The sequence below is a fragment of the Hylobates moloch genome, unplaced genomic scaffold, assembly GCF_009828535.3.
Source record: "Hylobates moloch isolate HMO894 unplaced genomic scaffold, HMol_V3 SCAFFOLD_6, whole genome shotgun sequence".
Classification (NCBI taxonomy): Eukaryota; Metazoa; Chordata; class Mammalia; order Primates; family Hylobatidae; genus Hylobates; species Hylobates moloch.
The window spans coordinates 96,503,437-96,527,092 of record NW_026652281.1 but is presented as its reverse complement, the minus strand read 5'-3'; positions in this window follow the sequence as shown (position 1 = coordinate 96,527,092).

Sequence of the window (23,656 nt, the reverse complement as noted above, 5' to 3'; positions counted from 1 at the left end):
CTTAAACAGTGAAATAAATCCAAATTTCAAAGTTCAATCTTCAAATGATCAGTTATCAGGACTTTATCACTGGTTCCCAAATTTCAAAAGCTAATTAACTGACTAACCAGTTTAGAAATTATGCACAGGCCTTCTTTAAACTAGATCTTTCGTGCACTTTTCTTGCAATATCATGACTTTCAATAATTCCTGAAAATAACCCATAAGAAGTATCACTAACTTCAAATGCAGCTGGAACTCTCGGTTCGTGTCTGGGTCACATGATTTTGCTGCGATTATCTGTCATTTATGAGAGATAGAGAGACAGTGAGAGAGAGAGAGAGAAGTGTCATTTTATTCCATTGATCATTACATCTTCATGTTGAACCCCATTTATTCAGAAGATATTTAGTAGAAGTTTACCATGTTTGAGTAGACATGGTGGATTGAAATACGAATAATCTCACAGGTAGCAACTTGAGAAAAGAGACAATTTCTCTAGTACAAAAATTTAAAAAATGGTCAAAGTTCAAATGCCCAACTTCACATTCTGACCAAAATTATAGCAAACCATTAAAAAAGAAGTATTAACAATGTGTTCCAGGAGAAAAATTTCATTGTTTACGACTGAAAAATCTTCCTAAGGGAGCTGTCATTCTACCTGGATCTCAAAGTACTTATAAAATTCTGATAAAACCAAACAGAAATGAGATTGAGGGTGAAAATAGCACAAGCAAAGGCATAAAGATGGAAATGCATAGATTCAGACAAAATGATTGAAAAGATAAACTGTAGAAGACTGCAGTTAAGTATTCATTCTTTAAAGTCTTTTTTAACCTAATCAAGTGTGATAACTCAAACGTTAAATTGTTACTATGTAGAATTCTTGTTACTCTGAAATTATATAATAGCTTCACAGAGATGTAGTGCTGTCTCTTTTCTGGGAGTTGGATGAAAACAATTCTTTTCTGTTGTTGTTTTAACAACCGGAGAATGAGTACACACCATTCTTTTGATGCAGGTGGTTGAAAAGTAGAAAGTCTGGACTGTCATTACAAACATAGTGGTGGGCATCATCATTACCTCCTAAGAACTGCTTTCATCACTCTCCCGATTAATAACAATGCGCCTGTTTTTATGCCTGTCAGCCTGAAAAAGAACCTGATCAAACTAGGGGTGTAATCTTTCTGCTTGGCAATGATATGCTCAGAAAGTTGATGTGAACAAATCGTGGCAAATGAAATGAGAGATAGGGCGTACTGCATGCAGTATTCTGGAAGAGTTCTTGCTCTGCTGAAAGTCCCAAGAAGCTATCTTTCCTCAACTGTCAGACCTTCACAAGGGATGCTGTAGGCTCAGCTGCCAACACCCATTGTACTTTCTTCACTCGACGCAGCCGGCAACACTTTAGACGTCATCAACGTTTTAGACTTCAAAGAAGAGAAAACAAAATGTGGTTCTGAAAATGAAAGTGAGCTGTTAAATAAACCTACTTAAACTTGCCATGCCTTAGGACTTCGAGCCATGTGAACAACTTTTCGGAGGGAAGAATCTCTTATTGAAATAGCCAACTAGAGTTTAGCTTTTCTGAGCTTTACAGGTGAAATGATTCTTACTTAAACACCACAAGAATAACAATGCCAATATCACTTAAAACGTAAAAGAAGACCACAGTACATTTTGAATATTTTTAAAAAATGAAAGGATACATGAATGTCAAGGTACTTATTAACTCCTGAAAGGATGAGATAAAAATGCAGTTTGTTGTGTTCGCCAGAACCGGGTGGTTGATGGCTTCCTTTTTATTTGTAGTGTATTAATATTTTGCCATTTCTTTCTCCACATATTTTTCTTCAAATAATTAAAATATTTTAGGCTGAGCTTGGTAGTTCACACCTATAATTTCACATGTTAGGAGGCTGAGGTGAGAGGATTGCTTGATTACAGGGGTTCAATGTTGCAGTGAGCTATGGTTCAGTGATGCAGTGAGCTTGAGCACAGGGTCTCAAGACTGCAGTGAGCTATGATCAACATTGAACTCCAGCTTAGGTGACAGAGCAAGAAACTCTCTCTCTCTCTTTCTCTCTCTCTCTCTATATATATATATATTTGTTATATCTATGAAATCATATATTTGTTATATAATATTTATTTATTTATTTTTAAAATCTGTGTGATGGATGAAGACTGTGACTTTGTATTATTCTGTGCTGGTGAATATTGTAGTCACGAGCCACGTGTAACTATTGAGTACATAAAATGTGACTAGTCCAAAGTGAGATAAATTATATGAGTAAAATGCACATCAGATTTCAAATACTTAGTACAAAAAATGTGATACATCTTAATAGTTTTACATTGATGGAGATGGTTGAAAACTCAAAATGTCAAAATTATAATTTTTTAACATTGGATCAATAAAATATTTTATTAAAGATAATTTTACTTGTTTCTTTTTATTAAGTGTGACTATTTGAAAATTTGAAAGCACATATGTAACTTTCATGATATTTCTTCTGGTTATCTCTGTTACAGATTTTTTTTTAATTTGAAATGCTTCAGAATTAAAACATTTAAAATAAAATTAAAACTCCTTTTTATATGTAGAATTACCTTCCATATGAAAAAGACGTTATTGTAAATGTGAATACAGAAAAACTCAAGCAATTTGTGCAAATTTATTGAATTTCATCCAACTTTACATCTTCAAGCAGTAGAATAGCTATGTTCTGGATGTTTGGGGTGGTAAGTAACAAATTTTCAATTATGTATATATATATATTATATATATATATACACATAGCTTCTAAGAGATAGAGTGACATAGAAATAGAAATAGTGGCTGTAAGATATCATCTCTTTTCCATGTTCTTGTAATAAGAAGCTGCTTATTAACTGGATTTTTAATTACTTTAATTAAAAAATCTCCATGACTTCCTCTGGCCTTCGTGATACTCTCAATACTATTTTGAAGCCTAAAGCCTAAGAGCTTTAATTTTAGGGCCATATCTTCCATGAGATAATATATAATTCCAGGAAATTACAATGGTTATGACAACATGAATAAAGATACCTTTCTATGATAATCCTTAATATTTGTGTTTATATTAATTTTTATGATTATTTGTATCATACAATAAAATTTCCTCATTGTACCCTTGAGCTCTCAAATTCTTTTTTTTTTTTTTTTTTTTGAGACGGAGTCTCGCTCTGTCGCCTAGTCTGGAGTGCAGTGGCGCGATCTCGGCTCACTGCAAGCTCCGCCTCCTGGGTTCCCGGGTTCACGTCATTCTCCTGCCTCAGCTTCCCTAGTAGCTGGGACTACAGGCGCCTGCCTCTATGCCCGGCTAATTTTTTGTATTTTTAGTAGAGACGGGCTTTCACCGTGTTAGCCAGGATGATCTCGATTTTCTGACCTCGTGATCCACCCGCCTTGGCCTCCCAAAGTTCTGAGATTACAGGCGTGAGCCACCGCACCCGGCCTCTAATTCTAACTGAAAATTTTAAATTTATATTTAAGTAATAAAATATTCTTTATTAATTAAAAGTGAATATTTACTAAAAACTCTACTTTGAGTATTTAAAAATAATTTTAAAAAGTCCATAAGTCCATCATACAATGACATAATAGCTAATGTTTTATAATATTTACCAATGAAAGTACACATATAGTTATGTTTTTAAATGCAAACTGATAAAGTGGATTTTTATGAGCTCTTCGCTAGCGTCACTATAAAATATGTTTTATATGTGAGTAAACCATAATTTACTTAAACGTTCCTTTATTTGAAATCGCTAAATTTGAAGGAAGGAAAATGAGATAGAAATCTTTAAATTATTTACACATAATCACATAAAAATATGCCCAGAACTAAGGTTTTCTTATTTTAATATAACCATGTGTCCCTTAATGATGGGTATGTGTTCGGAGAAATGCAATGTTAGGGAATTTGGATTCGCTTAGCTAGTATTTTGTTAAGGATTTTAGCATTTATGTTCATCAGGGATATTGGTCTTTATTGGTCTTTAGTTTTTGTGGTTTTTTTTTTTTTTTTTGGTTATGTCCTTTCCTGGTTTTGGTGTCAGGGTGATACTGGCTTCACAGAATGATTTAGGGAGGGTTCCCTCTTTCTCTATCTTGTAGAATAGAGTCAATAGTATTGATACCAATTCTTCTTTGAATGTCTGGTAGAATTCTGCTGTGAACCCGCCTGGTCCTAGACTTTGTTTTGTTAGTAATTTTTAAATTACCATTCCAATCTCACTGCTTGTTATTGGTCTGTTCAGGTTATGTAAGTCTTCCTGATTTAAGCTAGGAAAGTTGTATCTTTCCAAGAATTCTTCCATCTCTCCTAGGCTTTCTAGTTTATGTGCATAAAGGTTTTCATAGTAGCCTTGAATAATCTTTTGCATTTCTGTAGTGTCAGTTGTAATATCTCCCATTTCATTTCTTACTGAACTTATTTGGATTTTCTCTATTTTTTCTTGGTTAATCTTGCTAATAATCTATCAATTTTATTTATCTTTTCAAAGAACTAGCTTTTTGTTTCATTTATATTTTGTATTGATTTTTTTTTTTTCAATTTCATTTAGTTCTGCTCTGATCTTGGTTATTTCCTTTCTTCTTCTGTGTTTGAGTTTGGTTTGTTCTTGTTTCTCTGGTTCCTTCAGGTGTGACTTTAGATTGTCTGTGCTCTTTCAGACCTTTTGATGTAGGAGTTTAGGTCTATGAACTTTCCTCTTAGCACTGCCTTTGCTGCATCCCAGAGGTTTTGACAGGTTGTGTTACTATTGTTGTTCAGTTTGAAGAATTTTTAAATTTTCATCTTGATTTCATTTTGGACCCAATTATCATTGAGGAGGATGCTAGATTAATTTCTATGTATTTGCATCGTTTTGGAGATTCCTTTTGGAGTTGATATTCAGTCTTATTCTACTGTGGTCTGAGAGAGTGCTTGATATAATTTCAATTTTCTTAAATTTATGGAGGCTCATTTTGTGGCCTATCATATGGTCTGTCTTGAAGAAAGTTTCATGCACTATTGAACAGAATGTATATTCTGCAGTTGTGGGATGGAATGTTTTGTATAGATCTGTTAAGTTCATTTGTTCCAGGGTATAGTTTAAATCCATTGTTTCTCTGTTGACTTTCCATCTTGATGACAATGCTGACAATGGAGTATTAAAATTTGTCACTATTATTGTGTTGCTGTCTATCTCATTTCCTAGGTCTATTAGTAATTGTTTCATAAATTTGGGAGCTCCAGTGTTAGGTGCATGTATGTTTAGGATTGTGATATTTTCCTGTTGGACAAAGCCTTTTATCATTATATAAAAATGTCCCTCTTTGTCTTTCTTAACTGCTGTTGCTTTAAAGTTTGTTTTGTCTGATATAAATATAGCTACTTTTGCTTGCTTTTGGTGTTCATTTGCATGAAATGTCTTTTTTCCATCCCTTTAAGTTTCTGTGAGCCCTTATATGTTAGGTGAGTCTCTTGAAGGCAGCAGATGGTTGGTGAGTTCTTATCCATTCTGCAGTTGTGTGTCTTTTAAGTGGAGTATTTAGGCTATTTACATTCAATGTTAGTATTGAGATGTGAGGTACTGTTGCATTCATCGTGTTTTTGTTGCCTGTATACCTTGGTTTTTTGTTTTTATTTTTTAAATTGTATTTCTGTTTTGTAGGTCCTGTGAGATGTATGCTTTAAAGAGGTTCTGTTCTGATGTGTTTCTGGGATTTGTTTCAAGATTTATAGCTCCTTTTAGCAGTTCTTGAGTGGTGGCTTGGTAGTGGCAAATTCTCTCAGCACTTGTCTGAAAAAAACTATCTTTTCTTTGTATATGAAGCTTAGATTTGCTGAATACAAAATTCTTGGCTGAATTATTATTATTATTTTCTTTGAGGAGGCTGAGGATAGAGCTCCAATCCCTTCTAGCTTGTAGGGTTTCTGCTGAGAAATCTGCTGTTAATCTGATAAGTTTTCCTTTATAAGTTACTTGGTGCTTTTGTCTCACAGCACTTAAGATTCTTTCCTTCATCTTAACTTTAGATAACCTGATGACAATGTGCCTACATCTTTTTGTGATGAATTTCCAAGGTGTTCTTTGTGCTTCTTGTATTTGGATGTCTAGGTCTCTAGAAAGGCCAGGGAAGTTTTCCTCAGTTATTCCCCCAAATACGTTTTCCAAACTTTTGGATTTGTCTTCTTTCTCAGGAACACTGATTATTCCTGGGTTTGGTCATTTAACATAATTCTAGACTTCTTGGAGGCTTTGTTCATATTTTCTTATTCTTTTTTCTTTGTCTTTGTTGGATTGGGTCAATTGGAAGACCTTGTCTTTGAGCTCTGAATTTATTTCTTCTACTTGTTCAATTATATTGCAGAGACTTTCCAGAGTATTTTGCATTTCTATAAGTGTGTCCATTGTTTCCTGAACTTTTGTTTGATTTTATTTATGCTATCTATTTCCTTGAATATTTCTCCCTTCACTTCTTGTATCATTTTTTGGATTTCCATACATTGGACTTCACCTTTCTCTGGTGTCTCCTGATTAGCTTAATAACTAACCTCCTGAATTCTTTTTCAGGTAAATCTGGGATTTCTTCTTGGTTTGGGTCCATTGCTGGTGAGCCTGTGTAATTTTGTGTGGGTGTTAAAGAACCTTGTTTTGTCATATTACCAAAGTTGGTTTTCTGGGTCCTTCTCATTTGGGTAGCATCTGTCAGAGGGACAGTCTAAGGCTGAAGGCTGTTGTTCAGATTCGTTTGTCCCACGTGGTGCTCCCTTGATGTAGTACTCTCCCCCTTTTCCTATGGATGTGGTTTCATGGGAGTAGAGCTGTAGTGATTGTCATCTGTCTTCTGGATCTAGCCACCCAGCAAATCTACCAGGCTCTGGGCCAGTACTGGGGGGTGTCTGCACAGAGTCCTGTGATGTGAATACTCTGTGGGTCTGTGAGGCGTGGATTCGAGCACCTGTTTCAGTGGAGGTGACAGGGGAGTGAAATGGACTCCATGAGGGTTCTTAGCTTTGGTGGTTTAATGCACTACTTTTGGGCTAGTTGGCCTCCTGCCACGAGGTGGCACTTTCCAGAGAGCATCAGCTGTGGTGGTATGGGGAGGAACAGGTGGTGGGCAGGGCCCCAGAATTCCCAAGAGTATCTGCCCTTTGTCTTCAGTTACCAGGGTGGGTAGGGAAGGACCACTGGGTAGGGGCAGGGCTAGGCATGTCTGAGCTTAGACTGTCCTTGGGCTGGTCTTGCTGTGGCTGCTATGGGGGATGGGGTTGAGATTCTCAAGTCAATGGAATTATGTTCCTAGGAGGATTATGGCTGCCTCCGCTTTGCCATGCAGGTTGTCAGGGGAGTGGGGGAAAGCCAGCAGTCACAGGCCTCACCCAGCTCCCACACAATCCTAAGGGCTGGTCTCAGTCCCACCACATTCCCCACAATAGCACTGAGTCTGTTTCCAGGCAGTGGGCAAACAGGGCTGAGAGCTTGCCCCAGGATACCCGCCTCCCAGCTGTGAAAGCAAATACGGCTTTCCTTCTTGCCCAGCCTGTGGAGTCTGCACACCAGATTCATGCCCTCCCCCAAGTTCTGGCCAGGAGGCTTCTTGATAAGTTCAAATTGTTGCAAAGTTCAGCTGGAGATTTCTTTCTCCCTTTGGCCTTTGCCCAGCACCTCTGGAGCCCTCCCAGAGGACCCCTGTGAGGCCAGGCAGAAATGGGTTGCTAGGAAACCCAGTGAGCTACCAGGGGTTTTCCTGCTGCTTTCTCTACCCTTGTATTTCACTCAGCTCTCTAAATTGACTCAGCTCCTGGTAGGGTCAAAATCTTCTCCCGTAATCTAGGCCTTCAGTTTCCCCAGTGGGTGTATGTGTTCAGGTGTGGATGATCTCCCTCTCCCATCTTCACAGTTTGGGCACTCACAGTATTTGAGGAGTTTCTTGGTCCTGCAGGAGCAATATGCTTCCTTCACAAGGTCTGTGGGTCTTCTCAGTTTTCCTGATTTATTCCTGCAGTTATTCTGAAGCAAAAATTCATAATGCGAGCCTCCATATGCTGATTTGTTCCAGTCAGAGGTGCAATGTGGTCCTGACTCCTGCCGCCATGATCCCTATTTCCTCCCTGCAGTGTTATTTTTATCTACCATAAGAGGTATAATTTCATTTGATTCTAGTTACACCAAACAAATAGTGATTTAAGCCTTCTTAGTTCAGAAAGTCCACAAAAACATGGTAAACACCTACATATATCTACACTGACGAACTTATGCCAGAATATTAATAGAATTATTGAACACCTGTTTTCTCACATTAAAAGAACCCAGTAGCTAATCGAAGTTTACTAATAATTTATTTAATTGAATTGTAGAAACATAAAATAATAATATAGGGTATGATGAATATGTAAGTGGTTGCCTTTTTAAACTGTTTATTGGTTATTTTGAGAGAATATTTAACATATTGCCTCTTAATATTTCACCACTCAATGTCTTATTTACTGTGTGTGTGTGTGTGTGTGTGTGTGTGTGTGTGTGATCGTGTAATATGGTCAATCAAGTAAAATGCTGTGTGGAGCAATAGGGAAAAAACATTTCTTGGGTTCACGTTAAGGTTCTACCACATGGCTTTGGGACTTAATAAAACAAAATCTCAGATTCACAGCTGGAAAAGGAGATATACCTTGAAATTGCCAAATGATTGTGAAAATTATAGAAAAAAATGTAAAGTGTCTACATAAATGTTACAGATGCTAAGACTAGGTTGTTGTTACTGAAGCGCTATTGTTGAACTGTCAGATAGAATTTTAGAAGCACATTTCCTCACCAAAGAGTGCAATATTATCCTTGTCTCATATCCCCAAAGGTTGAGCCAAATATTGACTTGTTTCTTTTTATTTCAACTCATAGAGTAAACATCAGATGTATTCTTGACTTTCTTTCTTTTCTTCTAACTCCGTGAGTTTTCCTCTCCTTAAAAGTTTGAGTACTTTTTAAAACATTTTTTAATTAATTATTTTTTTACCAGTTATGAGAAAGAAACATTTGTGGCTTCATCCCAGAGAGAAGCTATGGGTCCTTACTGTTTTCAGGGTTAAGCAATAAAAACTGCATCTAAAATAATAGCCACCTTGTCTCATTATAGTTCTGATAGATTGTCATGATAGAAAAACAGAGTGAGGAGGATTTTTTTAAAGGATTCACTTACATTTATAAATATGGACAAACATAATTTATGAGGAAATTCAAGAAACATAAACTATGATAAACTGGTAATCTTTTCTTTTATTAAAACTTAGCCTAATCTGAATTTCACATAATACTCATTTAATTTATTAGATACCATTAAAATGTACAGACAAGTTACTATTTGAACAAATGCATTTTTTTTTTGAGTTGAGAGTAAGAAGTAAGGTATTCACAGTGAAAGAAGTAACAGTATAAGGGCCTAGTGAAAAGAAAGTATGGTTATTCAGGAAAACTAGATGTTTGATAAAATGAGATCATAGAATTCAAGGGAAAAAGTGCTGAGAAGTAAGGCAGAGACACAGAAAAAAAAGATCAGAGAAGACATTGTAGACACTGTAAGACACATTAAGAGACTGTCCTAAAGCCAGGGCTCTGCAATGTCAAGGGTTCAGAAGGGAGGAAGGCATGAAAAGCACTCACTATACCAAATTTGCCACCTGAATATGACATGAAAAAGAAGTGACAGATAAGAAACGTGAATAAAGAGACTGGCTGCCATTTCAGTAAAGTTCCCTTGAAAATGCTAATGAATTAAGGTACTAGCAGGGGGATGTGAAGAAAGGTAAGAAATTTTAAAAATGATAAAGGTGGTAGGATTGCTCAGAACTATCACCTAATTCAGTGTTGCCAGCTTCCTTAAGCCAACTTTGACCCTGAAATTTTCGAGTTAAATAATTTGGCCAATTAACTAAGTGGATGGTTGTGCTACCACTGTGATAGCAACTGACCTACAAGTGTAGATGGGAGTGAGGTCATTGAGTCCAAAATCCTCAGTTCACACCTGGATAATAGCAGACATAAGACTATGATTTTATCCACTAGTCACTGAAAATAATGCAGAAGTATATAAGCAAGTCCTTGTCTCAGGAAATCTTCTCAGGAAGCATTTCAAAATGTATGTCACAGGTACAAATGAATATAGTTAGAAAATGCATAATGCATTTGAGTCAGGAATAATTTGGCTATATCACCTTGAATGACCTATTTTTACAACTATCAAAGCATGATATCAGACGCCAAGAAAGCACAGTATATAATGATCACCCCGAAAATCAGAAACACACACACACACATTTGCACACGTTCAGACACACTGAAACAGCGGATTTTGGTTCTAATGCCTGCTATATTCTACCAGATAGCAGGTGTTCAATCAAAATTGTTAATGTACTTTCAGTGGGTCTCATATCCTTTAAAAGCAGGTAATTAGAATTATACACAGATACTTTGAAACCATGAATAATTCATTCCCTCTGCATCAATAAAATAATTATTGAATATTTTTATTCTTCACTTTCTATTTCAATAAAATTGCTCGTGTTGTGGCACAGTCACAAAACTGAACTTACTAAATATTTCAAATTAAAATGTTCCCTAGAGGATGGAGAAACGTTCAGTGGACTGAGAAACTTCTAGAAGCTCAATTTGTTTTTTACAAAACAATTCCAGGCTTAAAATATTTTTAAAATGTATACCAATACATAGACCATATATAATGCATTGTCAATCCTAACTAGATATTTTCAACCCTAACTAGATTTTCTTATACAAACCATTCTAAAATATGACATGCATTTATATTCATACATATGCATGTTTTAAAATATTAGGTTGGTGCAAATGTAATTGCGTTTTTTGCCATTGAATGTAATAGGAAAAACCACAATCACATTTGCACCAACATAAAATATAAATTATTTAGAAGACAAGAATGTTAAAGAAAATAACTGTTTGCTATATTTAATACAAGTCGAGATTAGATAACATTTGGATAGGTTAAAAACAATTAATCTACCAATAATTGTAAAATATACACTTTAAAGACTTTGCAACTGTTATGTAGGAATTTTATTTCATTGGATAATGAAGGGGTTTAAATAGTATAAAATAAAACATACCAGATGGTTGTTCTCTGAATTTTAAAAATTGAATGCGTTTTGGTTGAATAATGAGACAGAGTATACCAACAATGAATCTCAAATCAATTCTATAAAAATTATTTTTAGAATTTTTGCAACAATAATACAGCCCAAATTTGACATTTTCATGAATCTATGGTAATGTTATGCCAATATCCTCATTTATAAGGAGTTTGATATATTTTCTTAAAATTAATCTTTATTCACACAATGCAATAAAAATCAAATTGTATTCTAGAAATAAAAAACTTAATTTGTTGGCCATATTGATATTTATATTGTGAATGATTCTATGAGCTAGAAAACAATACTGAACAAAACTCCAATAAAACTATTTTACTTTTCTACCAGCTTCACTCTGTTTCTGTCTCTGTCTCTGTCTCTGTCTCTGTCTCTCTCTCTCTCTCACACACACACACACAAATATGTACATGTACTACATTTCTTTGTATGTATACATATAAACATAAAGAGTGTGCATGTATAGACACTCACACACAAACATATATAGTCTCTCATACACACGTACTTGCATGCATGCACGTGCATGCCTGTATGGGTATATCTCATGGTGGAATTGTTACAGGCTATAACAATTTCGGGGAAACCATTTTTCAAATGCTTAAATATACAAGTATATTATTTAAAGTTTTAACAAACACTTTGAAGAAATATCAACCACTATTAGAAAATTCCAGAATAAATATATTTTGGAACAGCCATAGTAAAGTGAATCCAGAGGTGTAAGGTAAGTCTAAATTAAGAAAGAAGGTCTTTAATGTGTGAATTGAGCATCAGAGTTTATTTAAGATTCGTTTATGTGTCCTAATTCAAGCAGTTTGAAGATTCAGCTTTTGGAAGTTCTCTAAAATTCTTCAAAGTAAAATTGACTTTATTAGGAGCATTAGTAATATTGAGCACCGCTGCTGAAGTAGGGGGCTTGTCATGTGTTTTCAGTTTCAGTAGGAAGCAGAGAAACCAGGCAAGAGGAATATCCATACAGCTAAATATCTTTCGTTTACAAAGTGACATTTCTCCTATGATTCAAATAAGCAGTTTACTGTTAATTCTCTAACCATGTGAAATAAGTTCTATTTGTGATATACTTGCTAGAGGTTTTGGGGAAACTAATGATTTGCATTCTAACCTCCTACTGGCATTAATTCACTGGTCTGGATTATGTATGTTCACGGTTTCCCTCCAATATTTTGCACAGCCATTAATATTACAGTGTCAAGATTGCCTTCTTCTTGCCAGTAAGTTAAATAAGTTAATTTTCTCACAGTAGGGTTTTCTGGGTGAAGGTCAGTTAAGTTTCTTTTATCATCCTCCAATACTGCATGCCTATTGTGCCTCTCTGGTAAGTAAGAGACTTTTTTTCCCAATCGTTGGTGATATTTTTCCACTTAAAAACTACTTGCAAAAGTCTATTGCCTCATTTATTTTTGGCTACATTTAAAAGTTATTAAATTATTGCTAATGACTTTTGTGTTTTTTTGCTGTGATGATGTTCTTGGATCAGGAGCACTCTAGGGCGTCAACGCAATGGGACAATACAGGTGGAAGCTGAAGGAAGACTTGGAGGGTGCATGATTAGTTAAGTGTGGTAGTGGATTAAACAAAATGAAACAAGTCTAAGGAATGGTTGTTGAATAAGAGTTAAGCATTTGGAGACGTTTTGGCCAATAGGCACCATAAAATCAGAATTATAGTATCTAGTGAACCCAAGTGGTCCTAGTAAGCAATTCTAAGAGGGAGTGCTAGATTTTATTTTCCAAAAATGGCTATAAAACTATTTTTAATCCCAAATACTTGCCTATGTCCATCAAAAGGTGAAATGTATGTCTCCTCCCCTAGAACCTGGGTATAGTTTTGTCACTGCTTTAACTAATCAGGTATCATGGAAATCAATGACACTATGTGACAGCTTAGCTGGGTTATGAAAGGTGACATCTCTTCCACCTGTCTGTCTGTCTGTCTCTCTGTCTCAGATAAGCTCATCTTTGCAATCTAGTCATCATTATGAGGAATCCCAAACTATGTAGAGAGGGTAGATAGAGTTGTTCTAAATGACAGACTCAGCTGAGTTCCTAGCTAACAACCAGCATGAATTATGAGACACCTAAGTGAACAAGGCTGCAGGTAATTCCAACCTGTAGACATAAAAGTCACCCCGCCCAGGCTTTGAGTCTTCCAGCTGAGGTCGCAGATATAAGGAGACAAAAACAAGTCATCTCTGCTGTGCCCTACTGGAATTCCAGATCCACAAAATCCCATTCCAGGAAAGCAACAAGTGCCAGAACGATGCCACTAAGTTTTGAGGTAATTTGTTGTGCAGCAATAAAGCCAGAGAAAAAGGAAAGAGGAGGATGAAAATTTTATTACTCTAATATGGAGGGAAGAAAGAATTATGAACATTTTCTGAAGTCAGGCCAGTACACCCTGGTATGTTTCAATGTGCTATGACGTAAAGTTATCTTGAGCAGATTTGATATGCTATGATACTGTGGACCATGGAGGTATGTGGAATGTTAGCTCTGAGTACACATAAAAATATCTCAGTGCTTTTAAGCTGTATAGATTAGTACAAATTAACCAGAGTTTTCCATAGGGAAAGCAAATAAATATCCATGAGTTTATACCAATATAAATAAATGATTGAATAAATAAATAATTAGAGAAAAAGAGACAAATCTTCCATGCAGAAGAATTGAACATAATTTAGATACATTGTTCACCCTCAAATAGGTGAAGCTGAATTCCCCACTTTTCAGGATCAGTACTTCATAGCAACTTCCTGCTCCAAAGTACAGTTTGGAAAAGGGAGAAAAGAGTAACGTTTTAGTCAAGAAGCAGCCAGATGATCAGTGTCAGCATATCAACAGCACGTAGCTTTGATGTAATGTGATAAAAATACACTTCATCTATGTGGTTTTCCTCCTCCAAAACCCCATTATTCCAGTTTGATTGAGGAAACTATCAAACTCAAATTGAAAAGCATCCTTCAGAATACTTAACCAGTACTCCTCAAAACTGTCAGTTTCATCACAAACAATAACTGAGAAACTGTCACCGCCTAGCGGAGCCTTAGGAAACATGAGAACTAAATGTAATGTGAGGTCGGGCATGGTGGCTCACGCCTGTAATCCCAGCACTTTGGAAGGCCGAGGTGGGCAGATCACTTGAGGCTAGGAGTTCAAAACCAGCCTGGCCAACATGGGGAAAGCCCTTCTCTACTAAAAATACAAAAACAGTAGCCGAGCGTGGTGGCAGCCACCTGTAATCCCAGCTACTTGCAAGGCTGAGGCAGGAGAATCACTTGAACCAGGGAGGCAGAGGTGCAGTGAGCTGAGATCATGCCACAGCACTCCAGCCTGGGTGACAGGGAGAGACTGTCTCAAAAAAAAAAAAAAAAAAAAGTAATGTGATATCCTGGATGGGGTCCAGGAACAACAACAAAAAGACATAGGTAAAAATATTAATAGAGCATGGACTTTAACACTCACATATTAATGTTGATTCATTAGTTATGATGAATGTACCATAGTAATGTAAGTTGTTAACAGCAAGGGAACCTGGGTGTAGGATATATGGGAATGCATATGCTATATTTGTAACTTTTCTAGACATCTAAAACTACTTGAAAATAAAGTTTAATTTTTAAAAAAGCAAACGAGGTGTTTTCATTAGTGAAAGCATTCACACTATTATTTCTGAAGTTTTTCTGAGCTCTGGGAGCAGGAATTAACTTTTGGTTCTTCGCTATTCCAACGGACTCAGCCTGGAAGAACCAGTAAGAGGCAGGTACTACACTGTGCTTTCAAGTGACAGTTAAGTTTTGAGTGAAGGACTAGTTCTGAAAGACAATGAAGTGCTGGAAGTATGAAATAAAAATGGTTCCTACACTCCTAGTTTTACATCATTATATGGTACAGACAGAATTTAACAAACTAAGCACTGAAAAAAATGGTTTTGTAATATTTTAATAGATATGTGGTTCTGAAAATATGTTATAGGAGAAATTTACCTAGGTGCAAAAGGTGCTCTTGAGAAAATGATGATCAGGCACAGTCTGAAAAAGGGTAAGGGTTAACTTTGTGAAGTGGAGTGAGATTTGAGATGGGTGTCATTCCAAGCAAAGCTAGAGCTTGTGCAAAGTCACTGTGGCAAGGGGAAGCATGAAAGGAAATATAAAAGGTTGTGGCAGAAAAACAGAAAATCAAGGGGCAATCTGGAGCAAGATGCATCTTAGGTGGTGGAAGAGTCAGACCAAGCAGAACCAGTAAGTGAAGACTCCTTAGCTTGGGAGAAAAACAACTTCCCAAACACCCAGCTGTCAAGTGGATGATCCAGGATTTAAAGCTGGACTTAATACCAAAGCCTGAGTTTTTCTAATACACCATCTTGTCTTTCTATTGATATCATCTGAATAAGGTTGCCATTTTTCTATTTATAAGCCACATGAGGGAAAGTAAGCACCAATATTAAGTGAAAAACATAAAAACAAATGTTTTGGAGGTAAGAGTAAATTACTGAAATTACCTTACTGAAACAGGAAAACATCAGAACCCCTTCTTTCACTATTTGCCTGTGGCCCATCTGTTGAATGAAAGAACCTTTCTTTGAGTTTTACAGGCTGAGAAGTGACATTTGTATGAATTTAGACTTTTTCAGGCAGAGCCTGACAGATGCAAACTGGGTTTGTGTTATTGCCGAGGAGCTCTCTGAGGAGGGGGACTGATGGGAATGAGCTGCCTAGAATAATCAGAGCAGAAGGGAGGTTAATAAAGGGCTGAACAAGCTCTGCAAAGCTCAAGTCATTGCCTCTGAGAGTTGAAACCTCTACAGAAAGGGGTTTCGCATATTGATTTCCTCATTCCTCTGCCTAGTGGCCTGGATTGCTAATTATGGCTTGGTGACCTAGTCTCAGGAGAGATATATGTTGAAGATTCAAATAGGAAGTTTGTCCTTACTCCATCCAACAAACACACACAAACACACATACATTCATGCATATACACACAAAGTGCTGAGATATAAAAATACATTTTACTATCTTATCTCTACTTTGTTAGAGTTTTTATTTGTTTCAAAGATTTTGTAATTAAACTCTTATCAGAGTCCCTGTCTGCAGGGTAACCATTGTACTAAATTTGTGTTTATCATTCTAAAGTATGCACATGCATATTACCAGTATTTTGAATGCTGTTAACTTTATATAATACTGTACGTAGCATTAATCTGTTCTTCCTGCACAGAATTATATTGGATATTTATCCATGTTGATAGATTTTATTCATTTTTACTGATTAATAGCATTTCTATTTTATAAATATACAACAGCTCAATTACAAATTTACTGTTGGAGAACATAGAAGTTTCATATCTTTTATCTCTATTAATGCTGTTTTCTAAACTTCAGTCTTTATGATATTAATATTGTCTCCATAGCTATATTTATTTAATGTTTGTATGGATATTGTCTTTTCCAGCTCTTTATTTTTATTGCCTTGTGTAATTTGAAATATTATGTCTCTTAGAAACGTAATATAGTTGAATTCTTTAAAAATCTAATCAGAAAATTTCTGGCTCTAATTCATGATACTATTCTAATTATATTTATAATTATGTGTATATTTTGATTTAACACATATACTAGGGATGCCTATTGATCATTCTTTGTTCTTCACTTTTTTTCTCCTATATCATTTGTTGAGTTAAAAATTTTAGGTTCTTTATTTCTATTTATATGTTCTACAAGTAAAGTTTGAATTTCTATTCTTTAGTGAATATCTTGCCTTAAAAACAATACACTGAAAAAAAAAAAAGGCTATCAACAAACCTAGCCATTTGGTATTTCTAACCTTGACCGAAATATGGTAAACATTTTGGCATATTTTCAGCACTGGGAAATTCTGTAATAGTTTGTTATTGTTGTCTGAAACTTTAGTTTTACTTTTTTTAATCATAAAAAATATTAGCCCCTTTAACTCTGCTCTGCTTTTTCCTGCCTTGTCTCACTTGCTTCTGGATTTCCTCTTATTCTTACTCAAGTGCTTTCTTTATATTTCTCTTTTTGAGGGTTCCTGAATGGATGTCATTTACTTAACTGTCAAAAATACATTTAACTGTCAAGGTGAAAGGCAGAATAAACTAGATGATATGTCTCTTATTTTTCCTGAGCTCACTTAGAGATGATACCATATAATGCTCTGGCAGCTATTACTGTTGGTGAAAGTCAGCTGTTAGTCTACTTCACTGTGTCAATAATAATCCCTTATTTACTGCAAATTGTAAGGTTTCCTCTAATCCATAGTTTCACTCAGATGTGTCTAGGCTAATTTTTTGTGTGTGTTTATGCTGCATGGGATTCAGTGAAACTCTTTGAGCTAGGAAACAATGCTTTCCTCATTTGTGGAAACATAAACTTAAATTCCTTTTTAAATGTCGCTTGCACACCTTTCCCTCCATTTTCTCTCTGTGAAACACCACCTGCAAGATAGAATTGCAACTTTCAATCTGTTTTCCATTGCTCCAAATGTTTCATTTAAAATATATATTTTTTGCTTTTTTGACTGAGTTTTTAATGAATTTCTCACTGCTCTTTTTAAAATCACTAATTTTATCCTTTACTCTTCAGTTTGGAGTTACTAATCATACACACACATATAATCAATTATAGGTAAAATCAGATATATATATATAGTATATATACAACAATTTCTAAGATTTCTAATGGATAGTTTTCCTCCAGGTTCTCTCATTTACCCCTTCCAGTTTCATTTCTGCCTTGTATTTTATTTACAACACCTATTCCTTTGCCATTACTTTCAATGACAAGAACTTTAATTACTTTTGCAACAACCTAATATCTCAACAAAATTTTATTCTTCTTCCTTTTCTGAGTCTCTAACACAGTACTAAATGTGTGATAGGATTTAAAAAGCATTGTTCTCCAAATTTTAATAATTGTCCCTACTCAGAGTATTTCTAACGAAGGTAGAGGTTCTTCCACCGACAGATTCATTTAATGAAGTGTTCTTGGGCCAGGTGTGGTGGCTCACATCAGTAATCCCAACACTTTGGGAGGCCGAGGCAGGTGGATCACCTGAGGTCAGCAGTTCAAGGCCAGCCCGGCTAACATGGTGAATTCCCGTCTCTACTAAAAATACAAAAGTTAGCCAGGCATGGTGGTGGGCACCTGTAATCCCAGCTACTTGGGAGGCTGAGGTGGGAGAATCGCTTGAACCCGAGAGGCAGAGGTTGCAGTGAGCCTAGGTTGCACCACTGCACTCCAGCCTGGGTGACAGAGCAAGATTCTGTCTTTAAAAAAAAAAAAAAAGAAAGTGTTCTTATCTCCATCTGCTTATTTTTATAGTCAACCTTACCTGTTAGATAGAGGTTCTATCTATCAATACTAGTCAAGACATAGATGATAGGATTGTATCTATAATCTACTTATCCTTTCCATTTAAATCCTCCACTTCATAGCTGTATAACTGTGAGTAATCTACCTAATGCCTCTCAGCCTGAATTTCCTTATTAAGATGGAAATAGAAATACTTTCCTCACTAGATTCTTAGAAGAAGTAAAGATAATTTTTAAAATGTATATAACATAAACACACATAATGCTGGTGTCTTTACTTCCAAATTCTTATCATACTCATTTTACTTAGGAAATATTTAGGACCAACGAGAAAAATATATGAAAGGTGGGTCACTGACTTAAATAATCAATATTTCAACATATTTAACAGAATACTTGACATTGCTGCCAAATTCTGTTATTTGTACGATTCTCAAGTTATCACAGAGGAAGCATGAAGACAGAAATCTTTGTTAAGTACTTCACGTAAGCATCTGTGTGAGTGGGAAGATAAGAAAAGGGGAAGGATGTAGTGAGGCTTTCAATGAAGCCATTTCTTACAGCAACACTTAGTGAATGGAGAAAAAAGTCTAACTTGGATATACTGTTTAAATACCCTGGTGAAATTTGCAAACACATGAGCTAAGGCCTGACATTCATTTGATAATTTACTTAGCAAATATTTCCTGAGCACTTCTTATGTGCCAGGCATTTCTCTCGTTGCTGAAAATACAGAAGTAAACAAAACCATTTGTTATCATAAATAGAAAAGACACTTTTTCACCTCCTAATTGTCATCAAGTACACTCCTGCAGAAGGAAATCCCCAGGGCTTTTGTTGAAACAAGTACAATGTTAAATAGTAGTTTGTTCTTGCTAAATCAGATAATACACCATGTTTAGACGACATCAGTAAGAGCATATGGTCTGTCTAAAGGCAAACTTCATCTCCTTGCAATCTTTCCTGGCCATATCACATGCAAAATAGCACGTTATGTTTTTGGCACTGTATTTAGTTATATTTTAAAACAAACTAGGGCATCCTCAGGATAGTAAGTGTTCTGATAGCCATGGGATGTAAGAATATTTCATGGAACAAGCTAAATTTATTCCGGATGGAAGTGGACTTAGCTGTTACATGAAAGCGGTTTGCAAAATCTTGAAGATGTGGTAAAAGAGGGATTAGAATTCATCTACATGCTTCTGGAAAGCATGATTAAAATTAAGATCTGCCAGTATCAATACCTCCAGGATAAAATGCACAATATTGCTTTAGGACAGTGGCTTTCAAAGTGTCTTCCCTGGACCAGAAGCAACAGCATCAAATGGGGATTTGTTAAAAATGTAAGTTATTAATTTACTTAATCAGAGTCTCAGTAAGGCCCAGTAATCTGTGGTCTAACATGTCCTGAGGTTTTTCTCATGTGTAATAACCTTTGAGATCCATGGCCTTAGCATAGAACACCTTCTCCCTCTCTCAAGAATGATCTTCTACAGCAACACATAGGATTGTGATTCTGCGTCACTGAAATTCTCCACAATTTTTCAAAATCCCAGGCCTTTATATACACTCTTAAATCTATTTTGAGTCTCAATTTTCAATGTTTATTCGTTGGCAAACTCCTATTCAATCTTTGACACTCAAACCCTTTTTTTTTTTAAGACAGAGTCTTGGTCTGTCATTCAGGCTGGAGTGCAGTGGTGCCATCTTCGCTCACTGCAGCCTCTGCTCCCCAGGTTTAAGCAATTCTCATGCCTCAGCCACCCATGTAGCTGGGAATGCAGGTGTGAGCCGCCATGCCTGGCTATTTTTTTTTTTTTAGTAGAGATGGAGCTTTGCCATGTTTGCCAGGCTCTTCTCAAACTCCTGGCCTCAAGTGATCCAACCACCTCAGCTTCCCAAAGTCTGGGAATACAGGCATGAGTCAACGGCACCTGGCCAATCTCTTTGTTCTTTCACTATCTCCAAGTCAGAGTTAGTTATCTTTCCTGGACTCTTATAGTGTTTTTACATATCAACATTAGGTATTTACCTGTTTGGTTGTTTAGACAAACAAACAGATAAATGTTAACAGCTGGATTTCGGTGTCATTTTACTCCTGATTTCATGTGCTTTAATAGGGCCTCTAGAGACACTCATTGAATGAATGTTTCAGGGAACGCTTATCTGTCTGAATGATTTTCAGAAATTCTCGTGGTCACTAAATACAGTGGAGGTTCATGGAGACAGGAAGAGTATGGTTTGTGTAGCTAAATGACTAGCAATCCTTCTGAAGTTTCTGGAGCCATCTTTCATGGGAATACAGGCTAAGATAAAAACAAAAGGAAGATTTAAATAAAAGTCTCCTGGAAAATGTGCAGCTGGCATACCTACCTGGTTTGTCTCTGAATCATATCACAAAGTCTCCAGTAGAGAAGCTGGGCAATAATCCAGATATTAAGAAAAAAGTTGAAAATACATAAGTTATTATCAATCCTTGAGTCCTTAAGGGCAGAAAGAAGAAAAGTAATCAACACTTTCTCTGAGCAATACATTTTTCAGAAAATTTGCACAGAACATAATTCAGCCTGAATCAAATATATTCCAATAGGTAATAATAGTCACTAACATTTATTAATCAGTGTCTTACTTTGGGTTCCCTCAGAATCAGATCCTAAGACAAGTAGTTGAGATCAAGCAGTTTATTTGGAAAATGAATTCAGGACGTACTAGTGAAGACATGTAAAAGTGACATAGAGGAGGGCAGGAAACCAACATAGGTTGTGTTAATGGGAAGAAAACTACTGTCACGACTGGAGTTCAGCCCCATTGGGGACCTCTAAGAGACATCACAGCAGCTGACTTGAGGGGAAAATGAAAGGGGTTAACTAGTAATTCCCATCAAGTCATCAGTTGACTGTTCTCCAAAGCTAGTCATTCTCTAGGGACAGAGAAAGATCGTAGCAAAGAGTCTTGCATATAATTGTATTCAGGAACAAGAGCTACGTGCAAATGGATGAAACTTAGCATCCAACTATTATAAGCATATATACATATTTTGCAAACATTATTTAATGGACCCTTCTCAACAGTCCTATGAGTTAAAAACTATTATTATAATACTGTTATTATTCTACTTAACAGATGAGGAAATTGATGAAAAGAGAGATATATAATAATTTCCCAAGGCCATGGACAAGAAATAGTGGAACTGATATGGCATTCTGACCTCAGAGTTCATGCTTTCAAAAAACACCTGACAATTGTTATCTGGCTGGTAATCTAAGATTGATGAAGTTTCTCAAATATTTAATCTTTCCATCCCTATGTAGATGTATCTGTTTCCAATAACTTGCCATTTTTCTCCCACAGTTCATGTCTAATTACAGCTCTCAATCTTTCATGCTTACTGAATACTTTCTTGGGAATCAGTCACAGTACCTTCAAATATTTACTTTTGTCAATCCTTTTCTATTTCTTAGTATTTTATTTTCTTTTTAAAAATACTTACATTATCTCAATTAGCTTACATGGATCCCTGAATTATGATTTTATACTTCATCTTCTCTTCTCCTACACACTACTCATGGTGGTCTTATTTTCTCTTAGTTGGAACCAACAGTCATTCTCTTTGTTATATTCCAGTTAACTCACACTTTGGGTGGAAAGCATCAAAGCAGAATATCTAAGACAATCAAGGGGAAAGATGGAGAAATTAAGCATAAAAGTTTAGGAAGAAAACTTCTTTCTTCCTGAATTTTGCTGCCATTTAAAACCAATGATGACTACTCTTCAAAGTGTTTCCTATCCCAGAATTTTTTGTCCTCTCCTTGACCCTGAAATATTTGGCTAGAGAAATACATGCTATTAATGGTTCAATTGTTTACTAAATTAACAAGTCAATGTTATTGAATAATCAGTTGTTTCAGTTAATGACCAATCAAGTCAATAAAATTGTTAGAGATGTTTGTAAACTCCGTCACGGTGCAGCGGTCAGTCTTGTTCTTCCAAAAGGCTTTACTGATATTCTGAAGGTTCAAGCCCCAGGGAAAAATGGTACTGTGTGTCCTATCCATGACCTAGGTTTGCAATTTTTCTGGTATAATCTTAGCAGGACTTTAGCTCCTTATTATCCATTGGAACAATGTCTCATATTTACAATCTAGGGAACAGTAAATCCTCAATATAAAATACCGTATTTCTCAATAAAACCTGCTGTCAGTACACTTGCTTCAAATTTTTATTCCAAATTCTCCTTTGTTTCATATCTCATTACCTAGATAAATCTAAGCTCTGATTAGCCTGCATGGTTTTTTTAATAATAAAGCATATATTGATCAATTCTTTTCTGCTTTAATCTGTATTTACCACACATACTTTTACTATGACGCCGAACAACTTCCAACAAACATCTTCATTCAAATTGTTTATTAATAAAAAATTCAGTAACAGTATCAGCTAACAATTTATCTTTCAAATAGATGCCATTTACATTCTACTTTGCTAAAAGACTAGGGTGAGAACATTCATACACCTATCGTAAATATACTACTAGCAAACCATAAAAATTCCTCATTAATTAACTCATTTTAAAACTTATACATTTATTCAACAAATATTTACTGATTATCTATCACCTTTCAAATTTTTTGCTTGCCACTGGTGACAAATCATGAGCAGAAAGAAACATTGTCCTGACTTCACGGAACTTACAGTCAATGTACTAGTAGTCGTTACACGTTAGTTAGGTAATTAGGGAAACAAACTTAAAGTTTCCAAAATTATTAGAATTAAAACTTACATAACAGAAACCAATTAGTGTGATCTATCACATCAGCAGGCTAAATGAGAAAAATTGAATGTTTATATCAATAGATGCAAAAAATCATTTGACAAAACAATACGTATTCAAGACAAAATCTAAGTAAACTATGGCTGGAGAGAAACTTTCTCAACTTAGTAAAGATTATCAACAAAAAATATATAGCTAACATCATACTCAATGATGAGAAACTAAAAACTTTAACACTAAATTTAAGAACAAGGGAAGAATAACCCCTCTTGCCCCTGCTTTTCAACATTGTATTAAAGTTGTGGCTAATGCAGTTAAGACAAGATAAGAAAAGGTATATAAACTGGAAAAGAAGAAGTGAAACTTT